The following is a 21,971-nucleotide window of genomic DNA, read 5'->3' on the forward strand; positions in this document are numbered from 1 at the left end:
ACTTGGGTAATTTTTTACCCCACCTTGTTATTCTAAGGTTAAGAATTCCGAATAGTGCTTTCCAAGCAGTGGCAGTAGGAGAAAATAAAAATAAATGTATTGAAATCTGCAAGCTTTCAGAGTCAGTTGCTCCTTCTCTCCATTGCCTAAAGTTCACCAGACCTTTTCCTTCACCTCTCTTTCCATCCCCTTCAACTCTTCTATCAGGAGAATGAGCCACTGGCTCTGAAAGCTTGCAAATTTCAATACCTTTGTTCGTGTTTCCTCCTGCCGCCACTTGGTGAGTAGATTTTTTATCTATTCAATTACATTATATTTTCAAAAATTGATTGATTTTGTTGATATATTAAATAGTGTATTCCAGTCAACAGTGTCAGAGACTTACATATCTATCTAAAATGTATGCTTCAATCTATCTTCTAAGATACATCATGGGATCATTATTGTCTCCACTTAAACTTATCCATTACCAAGTGCAAATGTCTTAATAACAAAACTTACCATGTGTTGCTCTTTGGGAAGCACTGAGACAAGTGAGACCAGTACAGGCTCTTCTGCCTTACAGTAAGTCTGAAAAAAGAATTAAACCTGTATCTCTGTACACTAAATATTGAAATGACTAGTTAGCATTAACTTTAATCCAAACAAAAGTGAGCTCCATCACAATTAAAATAAAAAAATGCAAAGTTAGGCAACATACGCAATTACACATTGAGCAACACTCTCAGTCCTACCTACGCACAATTGGTACTGCCTGTACCGGCCATTTTGACAGGAGAGTGCGTCACTGTGCTGCTAAGCAGACCCCACTTGTGGTTTGGCAACCAGTCCAAGCCCACAACATGTTCACGTGGACTTACTCTACATTAGGTCTCATAGCATTACAATGGCTGACTCTGACAGAACTACTTCCTCCTTGCCAAACTGCTCACATTCCAGAAAGATCAGTAGTGCAAAACCCAACTTTCGTTGTTCTCTTATGACATTGTGAGAGCCACAGATTGAGCCAAACAGCTGAACAGTTTATTTCTAAACTTCCAATAAGCATTGCGAGTTGGTACGATGACAATGCTTACAAACAACAGTACAACTGTATGTGATATCCAACAATATTTATGACTTCATTACGCACAACTGCATCATCCACAAAAATTTTTGTTACAATAAATACTGTCTTCCAGGTAATTAATATACAAGATAAACTGCAAGGGTCCCAAGCCCTTCTCTAGGGCATATCTGAAGTTACAACAAAAATGTCATATGAATGTATGTCCTGTTCTTAACAGTTTCTGAGAAAACTAATGAAAACAGTGTGGAACAGGACAAATGCAGTTGATACTAAATGATACATTGTGGTCTAGGGTTTCTTTTAACTGCGTGTACTTCCTCACAAAAGGTGATCAAAAAGTCCGTTGCCAACTGCGATGCATTTTGTAGCTGTTGTTGACAGCTCTTGTGATCCTGATGTGAACTCATTCACATAGTCCCTTATTTGAGCACACACATATATAAGATACAAGTGAGAAGTTCCTCCTTTATGTCCACTCTGTGCTCGTAGACTTTGCTCTTAAGCCAATGTACACAATTAAACAAGTCACTAGATCACAATGTTTCATTTACCATCACCTGCATTTGTCCTGTTCCCCACTGTTTTCATTAGTTTCTTCAGGAACTGTTAAGACAGGACATATGTTCATATGACTTTCTTGTCCAGAATCACTAAATCTATCTCTCCTCAAAGCATGTACCTTTCTCTGGACTCACCTGTGTGTGTGTGTGTGTGTGTGTGTGTGTGTGTGTGTGTGTGTGTGTCTGTGTGTGTGTGTGTGTGTGTGTGTGTGTGTGTGCAGTCCATTTCTGAAGGAGACCTTATGGCTAAATGCTTATGTGTTTAGTGTGTTTAGCAGTCTTTTTGTTGTGTGTCTGTGACTCAATGTCTCCACTATTTGGAGAGTAGCAATTTATCCTTTTCATGATATTCTCATGAGTTAAAGAAAATTATTCAGATACCTCAGGGAGATAAAAATGTAATAACAAAGCGGTACTGTTATTCGACACCAAGAGAAGGAAAAATAGTAGGATGTGGACTGAGGGAAAGGAATGGAAGAGGTAAGTGTCTGATAGAGCTCTCCACAGAACATAATTCAATCTTCATAAACTCTCAGGTGAACTGAGTAAGAATATTCTAAAAAAGAAAGATACTAGAGACACTAAGATTTCAGACTGATCATATAATGGGAAAATAAAGAGTGTGAAACCATATTTTAAACTGAAAACGTTTCTAGTAGTAGATGTGGATACCAACTTCTTTATTGGTTATGAATCGCACATTAAAACTGAAAAAATTATAAAAAGATAGGAAATTAAGAAGATGGAACCTGGATAAACTGAAGCCACCACAGGAAGAGAGTTTCACAGGAAACATTAATCGAAGTTTGACTTAAACAGGAGAAGGGAATACAATAAAAGACGAAAGGGTAGCTTTAAGGAATGAAATAGTGAAGGCAGAAGGGGATCAAATTTGGTAAAAAGACCAGACATATTGGAAGTACTCAGATAGTATGGGAGGTATTGAATTAAGTAGATGAAAGAAGGAAATATGAAGATTTAGTAAATGAAGTATGCAAAACAGAATACATGTGCATGAAAAGTAAGGCTGACAAAAAAGAGAGAGAGAGAGAGAGAGAGAGAGATGCAAATTGGCTAAGCAGCTACAGCTAGAGAAGAAATGCAAGGCTGTAGATGCAAAGCATGACTGGGTGAAAAGACAGATGCTACTATAGGAAAATTAAAGACCTCTTGAGTAAAGAGAAGCATCTGCATGAATGAAGAGAGCAGAGATGGCAAGCCAGTACTAAACAAGAAGGGGCAGCTGAGGGATAGAAGGAAGATACTGAAGGGCTATACAAGGGAAATGAACTCAAGACAGGAACAGGAAGTGAAGGATATTGGAGACACGATACTCCTAGAATGCTTTGCCAGAACAGTGAAACGAGAACCCTGGAGCAGATGACAGAACTGGGCAGCCTCCATGACAAAACTATTCCACTTGTTATGTAAGATCTTACACGAGGTATGTGAGACAGGTAAATACTCCAGATATACGAGACAGGTAAATAGCCTTTCCCCTGCCACAGGACTCCATTTTGTCGAAGGCACCTCCAGTTGCAGGCGGGAGGTCTCACTTGCTCCATCAAAGCTGAGGACTGTACCAGCAGTAGCACAGCTACTGACAGGGTCATCCCAGCTGGAGTGGTCTCGGCAGAGTAACCAGACGAAGTGTCGGGAGGGAGGGGCTCTACAAGCATGGTGAAGCCAGCTTCCCTAAAGAAGTAAACCTTATAAAAATCCTGTTTGACCGAATGTATTCCACGTTAAGAACATACTAAGTGGCGACAGCCCCCATGAGGGTGGACAAGTGGGATGAGGTTAGGGCACACTACTGTCTTAAGGTCAGGAAACGGCCCAAACAGAGGAAGAATCTATTCCCCCATTCAAATATTCAGTGACTAGAAAGCTGCTGTGACTAGAAAGCCAGGAAAAATGTATCTGACAACTATTCTTGAATTGCAACATGGGATGTATGCAGTTTAAATGGTTCAAATGGCTCTGAGCACTATCCGACTTAACTTCTGAGGTCATCAGTCCCCTAGAACTTACAACTAATTAAACCTAACTAACCTAAGGACATCACACACATCCACACCCGAGGCAGGATTCGAACCTGTGACCGTAGCGGTCGCTCGGCTCCAGACTCTAGCGCCTAGAACCGCACGGCCGTATGCAGTTTATATATGAGTGGGAAGCTGACAAATGTAGAGGTAAAGACATGCAAGACAAAAGTAGAAATCCTCTGACCAAGTGATGTAAGATGGCCTGGATGTGGGATTCACAGTATGAAGGATGAATCATTATACTTTTCCAGGGGAAGTGATACTCGTCATATATATAAAGTTACTATACTTGTGTCATCAATGTTAGCAAAATCAGTTCTCTATTTTGTTTCACATGAAGACTGATTAATGTTATTAAGGTCACAAACGTCACATCGAGCAATGAACTTTATTCAGGCTTGTGCACTACCAGTAAACAGAGATGATGAATCAATGAAACTAACAAAAAAACTGAAAGATTACACTGGCCACAGTTGATTTTAATGCAAAAATTGGCCCTGGTGGAAAAAGTAGTGCTATAGGGTGCTATGGTCTGGTGAATGAAACACAAGTAGAGATACAGTGGTGAAGTTTTGAGCATAACATTAAGTTTTTGTTTTAATACTTTTTCAGTCACCCACTGATAGATAGGGACGACCATCAAATATCAGGCTGATTTTATTTTGGTAAAACAAGAGCTAAAATATTTTGTGAAATCCATTAAAACCTATCCTGGTGCTAATTTCAATTGTGAAAACAACACAAGTTTTAGTTGGACAGTAGTCGACTGGCCTCAGTCTCCCAACATTGTCATTCGGTGTTACCCAAGCATCACGAAAGATACCTAATGACTGGCCGAGATCAATTTATATACCACTGCTGAAGAAGACCAACTCCTCACAGTGTGATCACTATTGTACGATTGTTCTGATGTCTCCTGTACTCAAGATATTTTTGCAAATCATACACACATGGATTTACAACAAAAGTGAATCCCAAATAGACACGACCCAGTTCGGATTCCAAAATAGGGTTGTAACCCATGCACGACTCTTCTCCTTGAATGTAGTAGTGAGAGGTTCAGAAAAATGAAATGAATCTGTACGATTGTTTCATCAACTGTAAAAAAGCCTTTGGCTGTGTGAGACATGATAAGATGATGGAGATATTGAGGTCAACTAGTGATGAATAAAACAATTTACGCATTATCAGCGCACTGTATTAGAATCGGACTACAGATATAACAACTGACCACGGAATATCAGAATCTACTACAATTATTCTGTGTTCATCATAAGAATAAACCTGATGTAAACATTCTTCCACGTTTTCTGGAATCTCTATGGATTTCATCTCCAGTACAGTCAAGTGCAATTATAATGATACATTTTGTGGTGTGCATTACGAAGACATCAACTGAGCAATAGTATGGGACAACAGGTTTACCAGTGCATTTAACTCAGAAAGCACAGGCCAGCTATGTGCTTCTACTAACATGGAGTGATGGGAGCAGTTGCAGTTAAAACAGAAAAAGAGTCAAGCAGAGAAAAACATAGCTTTGAATTATTTTTAAACAGAATAAAATATTATTCAGCAGAACTCCAGCAATACCGCACACTTCTTAGTGGACCAGACAGAAAGCATGCCCTCATTCTTAGCTAACAGCATGTTGTAATTAAAAACGAGCAATGAAAATTCCCGAAATAAACACAAAGGATATTTGGTACACAAAAGCATACTGTGGGGATGTTGCAGCCACTGAAGGTATTACTTACAGTCAGTTGTCTAGTAATCTCTGAACTCCTTCCACATCCAAATTTGAGAAATGTATTTCAGTACTGAGAGTGTCCTCTGCTATGTTGGTAACGAGTCTATCAACAACAGAATCCATGAAGCCATCCAAGCACAACATTTTTTGATGTGCAATTCTGTATCCCACCAGTTGTCGGCACTGACGTGTGACGAGAGTTTGTGTATCAGTTCCTGTTCATCTCATGGCTTAATCGTCTTGCTATTTCTCATGACAAAACCATTAACTTGGCTTCAGATCAGTTCTGTTTGGTTCGTATTGCATGAAAATTGGTATCTTATGTGCAATATTTAATTAGGAACAAGAACACATGGATTTTTCATGAAAAAATTGTGATTAGATTTGAGTTAATAAGCATATATTTGATGAATTTGTATTTAAGAGATGTTGGTATTGCAAACAGAACGAAAAAAGAAATATTATAGTTACTGCTGAACCTGTAATACACTTCTACAATGCTACCGATTCAGCTAGAAATCATATTTAAGAAACTACCTTATATTTAGTAAATAAAGTTCTTTAGTACGATCTTCAAAGTTGATTTTTTTCTGTAAATTTGTGAAAAACATTCAGAGCAATCCTTTTCTTGGTACTTTTTTACTGTGTCTCCTGTGTATGTTTCACAACGCAGCAGAAAGCAGCATCAGCCATTTTCACAATACTTATTAACAGTGCAACAATTGGTGCTCAACAGTACAGATACTGCGACTGTACACAATTTTTGAAATAATAACTACATAGTTAAATTGTGATTAAGAAAAATGTTGAAGGTTGTTAATGCATTAGAGTACCTCAAAGATTCATTTACCATAACACAGCAACACAATATCTTACACGTAAGTAGGACCTGCTTACATCAGTCTGCATGTACAATGCCTGCTGATCAATCTTCGCATTTGTGTTTGTTAAATTAGGTTTACTGGCTACAGCTTCATTACATTAGTTTTATTTTTATGATGAATGAAGTAAACTAAAGGCGTTCATCAGTGCCGTATACTATCACCTCCATTGTTTAATATTTAGTCTGAAGCAATTTTCAGGGAAGTGCTGGCAGAAGAAAGCAACTTGCTCATTATAAATGGAACAATAATTAAAAATATTAGGAAACAATGATTAACAATATTACACATTCAGATCATACTATTGTCACAGCAAATGATCTACCTGTGCTCCAACAAATGGTAGACAATGTATTCCAGTGGAGTCTAAAACACATCCAAGACCAAAGTTTTCTCTACGCATCCAAGCAACCTGATCAATAAAAAGAAATAGGATTGAACAAGTATCATCCTTGACATACTTGGTCACTGTGATGGATGAGTGGTGTGAATGCACCGAAGAGATCAGATCAAAAATAGGACTAGCCAGGAGACAATTTATTAGCATGAAAAAACTGTCTGTGACTGAGAATGTGAATGATTTGTTACTGTGTACTCCATTTTTCTCTAGGGACATGAAAACTGGACTCTTGGCCAATACCTAGAGAAAAGCATTGATGCTTATGAAACATATCTGTTTAGCTGTCCCTTTATGTGTACCTTTGGTGCTGAAAATTTCAAATGAAGAAGTCCTTCATCAGATGAAAAGGAAAAAGAGCTGTTGCTCACTATAAAACATAGGAAAATCAATATCTAGGACATATTATAAAGAGGTACCATTATTCAACCTCATCACTGAAGAGAAAATGCGAGGGAGTAGGCCTGTCAGAAGATGAAGGAACTACTGGCTGAAGGACATTTATAGATGGTACAATTGCACATCAGAGGATGCCTTCCACACTGCAATGTCATGTCCAGAGCTGGCAATGTAGATCACTGACCTCTGTCAGAAGAAAGTGCATTCGGAACAAGAAGAAGAAGAAATAATACCCTCAAACATCAAGAAGAATGTAATAATTCCTATTGTAAAAAGGGCAAGTGCTGAAAGATGTGAATATTATGGAATCAACAGTTTAAAAAGTTATGAATGGAAAATACTGACACTATTTACAGAAGAATGGGAAAAGTGGTAGTACCAACCTCAAGGAAATTACAAATTACAAATTACAAATGTAATGTATTGCGAATACATAGAAAGAAGGATCCTTTATTGTATGATTATATGATAGCGGAACAAACACTGGTAGCAGTTACGTCTGTAAAATATCTGGGAGTATGCGTGCGGAATGATTTGAAGTGGAATGATCATATAAAATTAATTATTGGTAAGGCGGGTACCAGGTTGAGATTCATTGGGAGAGTGCTTAGAAAATGTAGTCCATCAACAAAGGAGGTGGCTTACAAAACACTCGTTCGACCTATACTTGAGTATTGCTCATCAGTGTGGGATCCGTACCAGGTCGGGTTGACGGAAGAGATAGAGAAGATCCAAAGAAGAGCGGCGCGTTTCGTTACCAGGTTATTTGGTAACCGTGATAGCGTTACGGAGATGTTTAATAAACTCAAGTGGCAGACTCTGCAAGAGAGGCGCTCCGCATCGTGGTGTAACTTGCTCGCCAGGTTTCGAGAGGGTGCGTTTCTGGATGAGGTATCGAATATATTGCTTCCCCCTACTTATACCTCCCGAGGAGATCACGAATGTAAAATTAGAGAGATTAGAGCGCGCACGGAGGCTTTCAGACAGTCGTTCTTCCCGCGAACCATACGCGACTGGAACAGGAAAGGGAGGTAATGACAGTGGCACGTAAAGTGCCCTCCGCCACACACCGTTGGGGGGCTTGCGGAGTATCAATGTAGATGTAGATGTAGATGTAGATGTAGATGAAGATAAGTTTACATCCCGGAGAAAAGTTATCACACGTGAGGCAATACTGACCCTATGACTTATGTTACAAAACAGGTTAAGGAAAGGCAAAACTATGTGTATGGCATCTGTAGATTTACAAATCGTATTGACTAGACTATACTCTGAAAGGCTGAAGGTTGCAGGAACAAAATGCGCGTAACTAATGACTATTTACAACTTATAGGGAAACCAGACGACAGTTATAAGAGGAAGGGACGCAGAAGTCAAGATGGGAGTGAGGCAGTGTTGTACCCTGTCCTCAATGATATTCAATCAGTACACTGAGCAAGCAATAAAGGAAACCAAAGAAAAATTTGGAGTGGCAGTGGGAATTGAAGTTCACGGAGATAAAATAAAAACTCTGAGGTCTGTCAATGACACTGTGATTATTTTTGGCATGGCAAATGACTTGGAAGATTGGTTGAAAGTACAGATACTGTCTTGGATGGAGGTTACAAAATGAACATCAACAAAAGTAAATCAAGGATAATGGAATGTGGTCAAATTTAATTAGTTGGTGCTGGGTAAGTTAGATAAGGAAATTAGCCACTGAAAGGAGGTAGACGAGTTTTGCTGTTTGGGCAGCAAAATAACAAGATGAAGGATGAAATAGAGACGATTTAAAATGCAGACAGGAAACAGCATGAAAAGCATATATTTAAAAGAAAGGAGTTGGGTCACATTTAATATCAGTTTCAAAGTTAGAACGTTTTATCTGAAGCCATTGGTCTGAAGTGTAGCCGTGTATGGAAGTGAAACATGGATGATACAACTGTTTATACAAGATGACAATAGCTTCTGAAATGTGGTGCTACAGATTATGCAGAAGATTAACCCTCGAGTGGGCATGCTGTTGTAAAAGGTTCATTTCTTTGAAGTTTTGTTCCAATTCAAAAGGTGTATCAGATGAACAAATTTGCAAACTGCTCAAAGAAGGTTATGATAAAGTCCATCCAGACTTTTCAGACTTGGAGGAAAGTACAGTAGATCTGAGTGATGAAAACACTGAATAGGAGCATGGCAGTGAACCTGAGCCTGAAGGTGTGCATGGTGGTGATCCTGAAGAGACAGCAGATGTGCGAGGGTTCTTTACTGAAAAGCCAAAGTTTCACGTTGGTGTAAAAGCGAGTGTGCTAAAACATCAAAACCAACAGAAAAAACATTGCACAAATTCCACCAGACCCAAAGAGAAAGGTGATGGGTATAACTGATGAAGTTAGTGCTTTTTTGAAAATAGTTGACCTTGACTTTATCGATGAAGTCGGAAACTATACAAATGCCTATATAAATAAACAGCGATACCCACATCAATTCTCATGCAAAAGAGGTAATGAAATGACAAATAATGGCTGTGTTCAGGTTTTTATTTTTTAAGAACGTGAAGAAAAAAAAATACCACCATACTAAAGTACAGTAGATGGAACAGGAGTGCTACTGCTTAGGACTGCAATGAGCTGCAATAGGTTTCTATTCATTCTAAGTTAGGACAATATCGGGTATCTAATTCTCCTCAGGACATAGTGAATAGGTATTTGGTGCCTATAGGAAAGTCTAACAGGAACCTTACAAGTGACAATTGGTACATAAGCTACCTTCTTTCTGAATATTTTCTGCAGAAGACTATCACATGTATTGGTACTATGATGAAGAACAAATGTGAAATTCTTCCAGAATTTCTCACAAACAAAACAAAAGAAATTGGAAGTGCAGTGTTTGAATTTTGGAAGGATAAGACCTTAAGTTTCATATGTTCCTTGTAAAAACTATGCTATACTTTCATCTGCTGTGCAGGATATGACAACAGTGGATGAAGAAACACACAAACCTGAAATCATAATTGAGTACAACATGACAAAAGGTGGAATTGGCGTTGTAGCTAAAATGTGTGCCCGAAACTCCATTTCAAAGAATTACAAGGAGATGGCCATTGCCTACTTTTTTGATTTTTCTGAACATTGCTGGAATTAATTGGCAAACAAATAGTCTGTGGAAGGTGTTCTGAAAGTGAAGACATATCAGAAAAACTGGCTAAATTGTTATTTAAAGACCTAGAAGAGAAAACCTTTTGCTATAAATGTTGAAGATAGTGACTATGAAATGCTTTCTTTGATAAATACAACAGTTTGCTTAAGACAAGCTTGTTTTTACTGACAAATGACCATGTTGTAAATTTCACGACACACACCTGCTCTCGTGTGACAACAGTAGGCGCGCCTGTCGGAGGGTTAAATGAATAGATCAAGTAAGTAATGAGAAGGTACAGAACTGAGTTAAGGAGAAAAGAAATTTATGGCAGAACTTGACTAAAAGAAAGAATTGATCGGCATGACACACCTCAGGGCAACAAAAAATCAGCAGTTTGGTAACGGAAGAAAGTACGGATGATTGTATTGAAGAGGGAGACTAAGACCCGATTACGTTAAACAGTAGAATACAGCAACTGTGTGGCGAAACTGAATGTCCTTATCCACCTGATATGCCATCAGTCACTTACAGCAAGCTTATGACTATGACCAAACAGGTGCGGGCCCCGTCAGTCACAGTTAATACAGAACAATAATGAAAATCATACATACACAAATTCCAAGTGGAAAAAGACTGAAAGGACGAAAAACAAGAGTAAATAATGAAGTTAATACAAAGACTAATATGACGTAACAAAGGAACAGAAATAAAAAAGATACTTTCAAACCTAATAATTGACTAAAAATAATGATCAGAGTCACTTTGATAAATATTTAAAAATAAAAAGTTTCAAAGCACCTGTCAAAAAAAAAAAGACTCAAACCCACAACCTTTAGCATGGGAAGGCAGTGCCTTAACCATTAGGTTATGCAACCAGTCTGAGTATTGTTTTAAAGCTGTGGAGCATCACGTGAAATTAAAATTTTTATTCCCAAGATTACTCACAAATGAGAACCCACCAGAGTGAATGGCTGCAGGGTGTGATACCTGGGACCTTAACCCCCCATCACCGTACAGACAGTTTCAGAAAGTTAATGCCACTGCTGGGGACCTCTCCTTACGAGTCAGAAGACCGCCAGATACAGAGGCAGGTGTGTGTAGACATGGAGCACTGGACAGATGAGGAGTCTCAAACTCCAGTTTTTGAACTTGCTTTAATGTATGAAAGCAGACTTCTTTAGTTGCAGTCTAATAACGCTACACCAGCCAGCTAAGTCCCACCAAAAAGTGACAGTATGCGACCTTGATGAATTATGTTTTCTGGGCATTAGACTGAGACCTGAGGCATATTTATGTGGCCAATATTTCGCCTCCTAGTGCTGCAGACTTCATCAGAGGCTATAGGGATTTGGATATCAGTTTTGAATTTAAACATGCTCAGCGGTGGAACTGTTTATATGCAGCCACACTACAGTTGGTTTGTCATGTCACCGGACTGCTACATGAGATATGTTGTGGAGCTTGTAGAGGAGAAGAAACGAACTGAAACAGTTGAAAATGAGTTAAGTTAGCAGGTCCACAAGTAATCCCAATTTGGTTTTACAAAGACTACTCTATGACATTGGCCCCTTATTTAGCTGGCGTTTATCATGAATCTCCTGCTCTGTGCAAAGTCCCAAGTGACTGTACAAAAGCACAAGTGTCTCCAGTATATAAGAAGGGTAAAGAACATAGTCACAAATTTACATACTAATATCCTTAACGTTGGTTTGCTGCAGAATTCTGGACCATATTTTGAGTTAGAATATAATAAATTTCCTAGAGACCAAAAAGCTTATGTCCACAGATAAGCATGGTTATAGAAAGTAACACTCGGGCAAAACTTAGCTTGCCCTTTTCTCCTGTCATATCCCACAAACTACGGATGAAGGGCAACAGGTAGATTCCCTATTCCTGAAATGCATCTGACACAGCACCCCACTGCAGACTATTACGAAAGGTATGAGCATATGGGATAGATTTCTAATATGTGAGTGGTTTGAAGACTTTTTAAGTAACAGAACCAACTATGTCGTTACTGGCAGTGAGTATTCATCAGAGACAAGGGTATCATCAGGAGTGCTCCAGGGAAGTGTAATAGGAATGCTGTACTTTTCTATATACATAAACCTTCTGGCAGACAGCATAAGCAGACGTCTGCGGCTGTTTCCTGATTATACTGTGGTGTATGGGAAGGTGCCATCCTCACATGACTGTAGGAGGATCCAACACGACTTACGCAAAATTTCTAGTTGGTGTGATGAATGGCAGCCAGCTCTAAATGTAGAAAAATAGAAGTTAATGGGGATGAGTACTAAAAACCAATCCGTAGATACAGCATTAGTACTTTCCTACTTGTCACATTCACATCATTTAAATATATGGGTGCAGCATTGCAAAGCAATATGAAATGCCAAGGGAATGAGGATGTGAAGATTGTGATAGGGATGGCAAAATGGTCATCTTTGAGTGCAACCTATTCTCAAGTATTGCTCAAGTGCTTGGGATCCACACTAAGTCCAGTTGAAGAATGACATCAAAGCAATTCAGAAGTAGGCTGCTAGATTTTATACCCATAGGTCTGAACAACATGCAAGTATTACGGGAATGCTTCAGGAACTCAAATGGGAATCATTGGAGGGAAGGTGACATTCTTTATGAGAAGCACTACTGAGATAATTTTGAGAGCTGGCATTTGAGGCTGACTACAGAATGATCCTCCTGCGGTCAAAGAACTTTTGTGTAAGGACCACAAAAGGTAAGATATGAGAGATTAGGGCTCATACAGAGGCATATAGACAGTCGTCTTTTTCCTTTGGTCTGTCTGTGAGTGGAACAGGAAAGGAAATAACTAATAGTGATACAGGGTATCCTCTGCCATGCACAGTACAGTGGCTTGTGGAGTATTTATGTAGATATAGATTATAAGTGCAGTTTGCTTTATTAGCACTATGGCCTACATAACTTGCCCAAATTTCAGTCCTCCTTCCTTTCTGTTAAACCTGTTTTTATGCTTTTCAATTACGATCTCTGTATGTCCTCGTATAGTAACAATCGGATCTCAATAAAACCACAGTATTGGAGAAATGAATATGGTAGTTCCCTGGTCCCAGTGCCAAACCTAATAGAACTTTAGGGCACAAATAAATGGCTAATCTGTTAGAGACATAAATAGGGAAACACATCCTAAAAGTTACTGATAAAAGGGTGGTTTTCCTCCAATTCATAAAAATAGTCACAGGTTACATCAAAAGAGTACTAAGAAGACATGCAGCGTAAATCAACATGAAAGATGTACAAATACTTGAATTCTGCAAAGGTACAACATTTGCCACATGACAAAGAAAGAGTATATAAAATACCTTGCAAATTCAGTCAGATGTATATAGAAACCACAAAAAGAACCAGTAAAACACGGTTCATGGGAGCAATAGGCTGCATGTGAATATAGGCTGTATCTAAAATATGACACAATATTATAGTAAAAAGCAAATATAGAATATAGCCTGCATTAAAAAATTTATGAGAAAGTTCGATTAGATGGTACTTTTAGTTCCCTCTCTCTCCCCTCCCTTCTTCAAATGCCTCATAACTAAGGGTGATCCTCCCCCCTCTATCTCCCCTCCCCCCCTCCCTCTCTCTCACTCTCTCTCTCTCTCTCTCTCTCTCTCTCTCTCTCTCTCTCTCTCTCTCTCTCTCTCTCTCTCTCTCGCTCTCACACACACACACACACACACACACACACACACACACACACACACACACACACACACGCACACAAACTCACTCACTGTACCTACTGACAGTTGTGTTAGATTCCAGTAATCGAGCAATGATAGCCTTTCACTTCATTTACCATTTACATCACATCACTTGCCAGTCCTTGAACTATGTGCAAATCATCTTCAAATCTTTCTACATTTGACAATAATTTCCTAACAATATGAAATCCCTGTACACAATGCCAACATTTGCAAAGAGCTTCACATAGCTAGCAAGCTAGCCTACCTGTACATTTATGCACAACACAACTGTGACTCATAATGTGTATTCTCCAATTTACCCACTATCAACTGTAGTACATAAGAAACTGCATCCACATGCCTTCTCTGCTATAGCTAAAAGACCTTCAATTAATAAGTATCTCATTAGTTCAGAGCGTAGATGAAAGTCAATAGGGGGGGGGGGGGGGGGGGGGGAGATCGGTCAATAATCTGCCACTGATTAGAAAACAGACTGGAACACTGTGATCTAACGAAAGAAAGAGACTTCATTCTGAAAGGATGAAACAAACTTGGGCACAAAGAAAGCCAACCATCAAACGTGACATTGATGGATTGTACCTTACGTGGTCCTATTGGTTCCATACGTGAATAATAATAATCTGTCACTTATTATAACTTTATCAATATGAACTGCATGTTGCTGTGGTCTTCACTCGAAAGACTTTTGTTTTACGCTGTTCCCCAATGGTACTGAGAATGTTACACCATGAGTGGTCAAACATGTGGTATTTTTACCACAACACATTTATCAAGTGCTATAGAACAAGGAAACCCATCAATAAATTGCAACACTATACGTACTGACCTATATAGAAATATATATATCGGCTCATAGTGTAACGTACCTCAAAGCTCCTGAGGCATTAGGTGTCGTCGTGAATAGAAAAGGCAGCGGCAAACATGCACTGCCAAACATAAAACTCTTCCTGGAACATCTCATGTTAGCACATTATACTCTCAAGGCACAGTTGTTAAACTAAGGCTGCCACAGTCACCTACCAAAAATAGCACTTTCTTGCAAAGCATATGTCACAGCCCTCACCAATGCTACTGTCTATCATAAAATTTATGTACATTAAAAGTTCTAAAAATTCTGAAAACAAGTACTATGCATATGTTTCAATGTGTGCATCCTTATGGAAGACAACTGAAAACATTCAACCCAATGCCACTAATTTGAATAAATCGGTGGCTATTCTCTGAGGAGACATTGCTAAATTGGGCCCAAGAATAGCCCTCAGACACTACTGTCTTCCAATTTAACACACAAACTGTGCCTCGAGAGTGTAACACGTCAATATGAGATATTCTACAAAGAGTTTTATGTATGACAATGCACATTTGCTGCTGGATTTTACTGCTGATGATGCCTAATGGCATAGAAGCTTTATGGTGTTACATTACAGGGCGATACAAATATTTTTATATCAGTCAGTATGTGTAGTATTGAGATTTATTGATTGGTTGCCTTGTTTTAAAGCACTCGATAACGAGGTAACACAGTCCCATATATGTTGTGGTAAAAGTATCACACACCTGACAAGTGGTGGCATAATATCCTCAGTACCGATTCACACGATTGCTGTACGATGGCTTTGCAACAGATCAGCAACTTCCCACATTGGTGTATCCTGAGCAAGCCTCTTCTTCATGCATGACTACCACAATCTATATCTTTTTGGATGTGACACAGGACATATCCCATTAACCTTTCTGCTCTCCTGAAAAGAGCAGTGGCCAGAGACTCCCTTATGAGATTTGGTGGACAGATAATGTGTTTCAGTCCAGACAGTCCACCCCCTCCCTCAGCTCCAACAGTTGAAAAGCGGTCATTTTTGTACCACTGTACCTCATTGAAGAAGAAGAAAGGAGCCTTTTAAATTTTTATCTTAATTTTTCATTTATTGCCACCTCGAGGAAACAACTGGCCCACCTAAAAATAAGACTTTTATCCATTGTGGATGTGGAACACTGCGACTGTGGTGTGAAAAGGTTTTCAGAAATTACTGCAACCAGTCGCCTTTTATGTAGATGTATTTTATTTAACCATGACCGGTTTCGAGCTGCCTAGCAACTCATCATCAGATGGTATATACATTTAGTGCTTTTTTGTACCCATTGTGTGGGTGGTTGAGTATCTGTGGAGATAAATCTTTCTGCAGGTATATATATATCTCTTTTAGGACGTATTTTTGAAACCATTGTGTCTTGTTTATCACAATTTCACAAGTTAAAACTTTCACTAGATGTATATTACTTTTATGAGGCACTGTTGGAAACATATATCTTGTTTTTCGTAAACATCGCTGAACACACTTAGCCACAGATACGAATACAGGATTTACACATTATAAACAAGCCAAAGATTGCCTCATAAAAGTAATATACATCTAGTGAAAGTTTTAACTTGTGAAATTGTGATAAACAAGACACAATGGTTTCAAAAATACGTCCTAAAAGAGATATATATATACCTGCAGAAAGATTTATCTCCACAGATACTCAACCACCCACACAATGGGTACAAAAAAGCACTAAATGTATATACCATCTGATGATGAGTTGCTAGGCAGCTCGAAACCGGTCATGGTTAAATAAAATACATCTACATAAAAGGCGACTGGTTGCAGTAATTTCTGAAAACCTTTCCACCTAAAAATGACTGCATTCAAAATCAGATTCCAGAAAACTGTTCCACAGTAGATCAGGAATCTATTAAATCCTTCCATCCTCCTGAATTTTGAGTATGGGATTAATTTGCATTAGAGATTTGGGTGAACATGAAATGAAATAGATAACATCAAAAGTAAGTGCAACAGTGAATCAGTCATTAGGAATGGGTCTGAAATCTACAATGATTATGTACTGAATATTAATTATTTGGGAAATCTTTCTTTGTTGGAGACCTCAGGCAAACACACAGGATAGTTGCATTTCAATGATCCCGTGTGTTCGGTTTTGTCCCATTCATATTCACCACGTGTACCGAGTCTTCTTCCTCTGTCACATACAGACTACTGGGTCAAGATGTGGAGTGTTGAATACACGACGCATCCAAAACTCTCCAAATTTTACACCTGAGTCTGACAAAGAATATAAACTCCTTTTGTCACCATTTATTCATGCTCAGTACATTCCCGCAATATTACATTGTTGCTACTGGAAACAACAGTGCTTGACATTTTGTTTCAAATTCAAACTGCACAGTTTACCAGACTTATTTGAGGTCACTGTTGTTGGACTTAAATTATTTGGCATCCAGTGTTATAGATCCAAAGTTGTGACACTGGTGCTGCAAAAATTGTATGGAAGCAGCTGCCACATGCCTACAAAATTCATCTGAATTTCACGTAAGGTATAGATTTTTTTTCCCAAACTGATGAAATTTTGCAGTCAGAAAAGACTTCAAAATAATCACACATGTTGGAAACTATTGACCTCAGTAAAATACTGCTTTCCTCAACTGACCACAAAAATGCCTCACACAGTAACAGATTTTTAGTGTTGTGTATTGGCATTGTGATCAATACGTATAACCAGAGTCGTTATCTACTCTAAACACTAGGGGCTAGCAGCAAATAAATTTTAAATATTTTTTTAAAAAAAGTAGTTGACTTAATGCTATGATGTGGGTCCTTCCATAATCATAAAAGAAAGTAAGATTATTATTTTCTATGGGCTTATTCAGCTGAATCTTTCATCGGGCAGCAGATATGAATTGAGTCAGCACACACCTCTCAAAATTGGTGCCCCCTCACATCAAATTCCTGGTGGTGTCCAGTCAGAAGTGCAGCTCTTCAACTGAAAAAAACGACTGAAATTTCCAGAAGAAAGGCTGATGAGATTTTTGCAGCTTAAAGTCAGTTCAATTTTGCAGAAATCTAATTTCTTACATACCTCAATGCATTTGAACAAGGAACCTTAAATTTTTCTACTTGTCTTTGCCAGCTCTTGAATGCAGTGAAAAAGATTTTTGGGTAACTTAATTGGCTAACAAGATATTAAGAGAAATGAACAAGATGACTTAAAATCCACAGCACCTGGCAGATAGCTTACTGATTCTTTACATCATAGGAGGTTACATAACTACTGTGAGTGTTTCAGTGGGAAATCTGAAAGTAAAATATGAGTAAACAAATGTCTTTAAGAAACTAAGATTTCATTTTTATCATTTTCCTGATTTTCACTTTGGCTTGACAGACTACTCACATTCTCTATACTCCTCCACCACTCATTTTTGTTCCTGACTTTCACGGCCCATTCTCCTTTTCTTTGGCCTAGTGCGTCTGTATCGGTTTTGACAGCATTCTTCCCCTCATCGAGTGCCTTCCTCACCCCCTTCTGCCCTGCATGGATCCTGTGAATTCTAATCATGGGAGTCTTTCCTCTTCTGTCCTAATTAGGTGCCTTGTCCACATCAATGTTCCTTTCTTCATCCTTCAGCCAACGTCAGCTTGTGAGTTCAGCTCTGCCAGTTCCTGTCTTTTTGTTCCTTTCTTTTTTCAGTGTCCTCCAGTCAAGTGACTTGTCAAATACTTTCCTCAATACCTTTCTCTCGAGGACAAATGGTTTTTGTTCATTTGCTTTCCTCAATGTAAATGTTTCTGACTAACATATAACTTGTACCGAACATATCGCTTTGGCAAAGTAATGTGCTGCACAACGCTTTTAGTGCCGATGAATGATGACAGCAAAATGAGTTATTAATTTTCATTAATTGGTTTAGTGAGTTTGAACACGAATACTGTACAGAGATTTTGTATCGTCTGGCCACACAATCGAGTGAGGATGGACGCAGAGTTTCTGCCGTACGGGACAGTACTGGCAGTTTAGTCACACTTTGCAGTAACCTCTGGTTTGGCGATTACTCCGTGCACTTGCACCCCTGCCTCGGGGACAGGCTGCACTCTGTGGAATAGTGCACTGTGGACTGAACTCCGAGAAAGGAATCAGTCGGTTCTGAACTGTCACACGATCGGTACTCCTCAATCCAACAGCTGAGTTGTTGCTGCAGACAATTATTGTGGGATGTTTCAAATTGTATGAGCTCAAATATTTGTGCATGTCTTACAAGAGTTGCTTTTTTTTATTTAGGACCTTATTTGAAACAGATAAACAGGATACTTTTTCAGCACAGACCATACTGACAAGGAGATGAAGTCTACAAAGAAATGAAAGAAGATATCAAGAGGGGGAAATGAAATGATCGAATGGTAATTCTGGTCGGGAGGCCCATTTGGGGTAATTTGGCTGCCTAGTGCAAGGCCTTTTATTTGATGCCACTTTGGTGACTAACATGTTGATGATGACGAAGACAAGACAACACCTAGTCCCCAGCAGATGAAATCTTCGACCGGGCCAGAAATCAAACCCGAACCTGGCACTGCCTCTCCCCTCCCCCTGGCACAACTGCTGGAGGTCACGGTCTTCCCAGCACTGGTCGTTCATGACACAGCCAAAGGATAGGTGTCGAGTGACTTGCGAGCTTAGGTCGCTACTCCACACTACCACAGGGGAAAGAAAAATAACTGTTTTTACTGACTTGTAACTATAAATATTTGCCGGCAAGAAACAGAACCACAGTTTCTTTCCATAATTCATTTCTACTGTGGCCGGATGACGGTGAGTAAACTGGTGTTGCGAGATGGCTGCCATGCCCGGATGTTTGGTAGCTGGTCGGTTTCCAGGCGCACCTCACTGTTCTGAATGCAAGTCGACAGCAGCTGTACGTACCCACTCCTCTACAACTACGGGTTTTCGTTCTTTATTCTCTACATGGGCTCAGCCATCTGTGAATTTGCTCGCTACATTTTGTGTGGGCCAGTAGACAGAAGGACTGGCATATGTGGACTTGAGCCTTCACTGCCTGCCAAAAGTGCAAAGCAACATGGCACGTACGAGCTCCTCCCACACGTTTTGACATCCCAGAGGCACGATTCTCACACATCCACCTGGATTTGGTAGGACCGCTCCCACCTGCCCTTAACTACTGGTACCATCTCACGGTGATCGACAGGTACGCCTGGAGGTCGTAGGTACACCCACTGGAGACACGAACTGCCGACACTGTCAATGAAAGCTACACGCAAGAATGCTTCTGTAAAATTTTGCACAGAAAAGCTGACAGTGAGTACTAAAAGTTGCTCTGATGTATATACAGAGGTAGCATGTATCAAGGTACACTATTATCTAATTCTGTTGATAATTATTTGCCAGTATATAGGAGTAAATAATAATGATAAATAATAGTAAAGAAATAGTGAAAAGGAAAATACTTGTAGAATAACAAAATTTTTGTGGATTTTGCACACAGTAGAGTCTCTCACTTGGCAATCCTGCAGTGTAACATGAATCTAGAAAGGAATAAATTTGGTTTGACAGATAAAACAGAAAATAATTACTAAGAACTTGCTACACATATTTGTAATCAAAATTTACTATATTTTTGTCATCTCACACCCTGGAGTTAGCTATCTGCACTGTACTGAAACTTATAACACATGAGGAGGCTAAGTAAGAAGACTTTTGCATCAACAAATTACTACAAGAATTTATTAATCTTTTCTGTTTGGAATTTGATCATGTTGCAAATTTACCAAGACTGAAGATTATTTTATTACATGTGGAAGACAAATAGGGAATAAAATAACATCACTGTCTGTGGGAGCACCTCCCTACAAAGAGCAAGGGTAAGCTATTATCATAGAAAACCTGATAGTCTTATCAAATGACCAACATGTCGTTTAAAATTCAGGGTATTGGAGTATCTACTGGATCTTCAGACTAGGTTTAGGCACTTGGCACATAAAACATCTGGCATTGCAATGATTTAAGATTATTTTGGAAGTTTCGTAGATGACAATACATTTGTCTTATTAACTGTAAGTGTCTGCTAGAAGATGAGAAGTAGTTAGATTGTCACAATGGGAAGAATATGAGTAACTGGCAGAAAGTAAAGAAGAAATATTTTTAGGTATATATGAAATGACATACAAGGTGTAACCAGTATACGCTGCCAAAAAAATCATGTTAGTAAAACACAACTAATTGATTTAAAACATATGGTAAAATGTTTGTCCATTTTCTACAGATGTTCCAGAAAAAAAAGAGTTCATCTCAGGACAGTGTTTTTGGAAAAGTTGACACTGGACAGCACACACGGATTAGATGTGACTTGTGGAAACATCATGCATAGTAGACTGGGAAAATCCAACTAAGGGAGCCTGTTCCAAACGTCCCCCAACACAGGTACACTTCAGTAAAAGTAAGCGATCAGTTTGCATTATTTACTGCTGTGCAGGGACGGTGGCAAGGGGTAAGTTATGGGGGCTATGCCCCCCGCCCCCCCCCCCCTCCCCCTAAATGGAGTATCATATTAAACTGGATAAAATGACTTCAGAAATCAGCAAATACATTACTTCAACAGATTAAATCATTTTTTATGATTATATAGCAAAATAGGTTATTTATTAGTATACAGGTTATTTATTAATATACATTGGATGATTATTAGTGTACGAAAACCACTTACAATTATCAAGAAAGCTAAATATGCTGGGTATGCCTACCAACACTTAAATTGCTGACCCCAGAAAAAACACTTTGAAATTGCCAGACATCTGGGACAAATTGTATTATTTTCCCAGGCACACACATTCTGTAGACATGTTACCAAAAACTACTTTAAGCAACACCAAATTTTAACAATTTCTCTCCTTTTGTTAAACGATATTCCATTCTCCCAAACCCCCCCCCCCCCCCTTGACCAACTTCTAGAATCACCCCTGTCCCTGCACGTAAAGATAAAGTGAGTGTGAGTTGCAAACAGGCAGGCAACAGTAGTCCGCAAGGTAGACAAAATACTCATCACATATGATCCGTGTTTCACTCACGACAAAATAACTGTTTTTCATAATGTGCACACATCGAATGAACACAATCCGCACCAAGTAGTAGCGACACATTTTCAGTACCATTTTTCTGTAAATGTACAGG

This window comes from Schistocerca serialis, chromosome 11 (assembly GCF_023864345.2).
Source record: "Schistocerca serialis cubense isolate TAMUIC-IGC-003099 chromosome 11, iqSchSeri2.2, whole genome shotgun sequence".
Lineage (NCBI taxonomy): Eukaryota > Metazoa > Arthropoda > Insecta > Orthoptera > Acrididae > Schistocerca > Schistocerca serialis.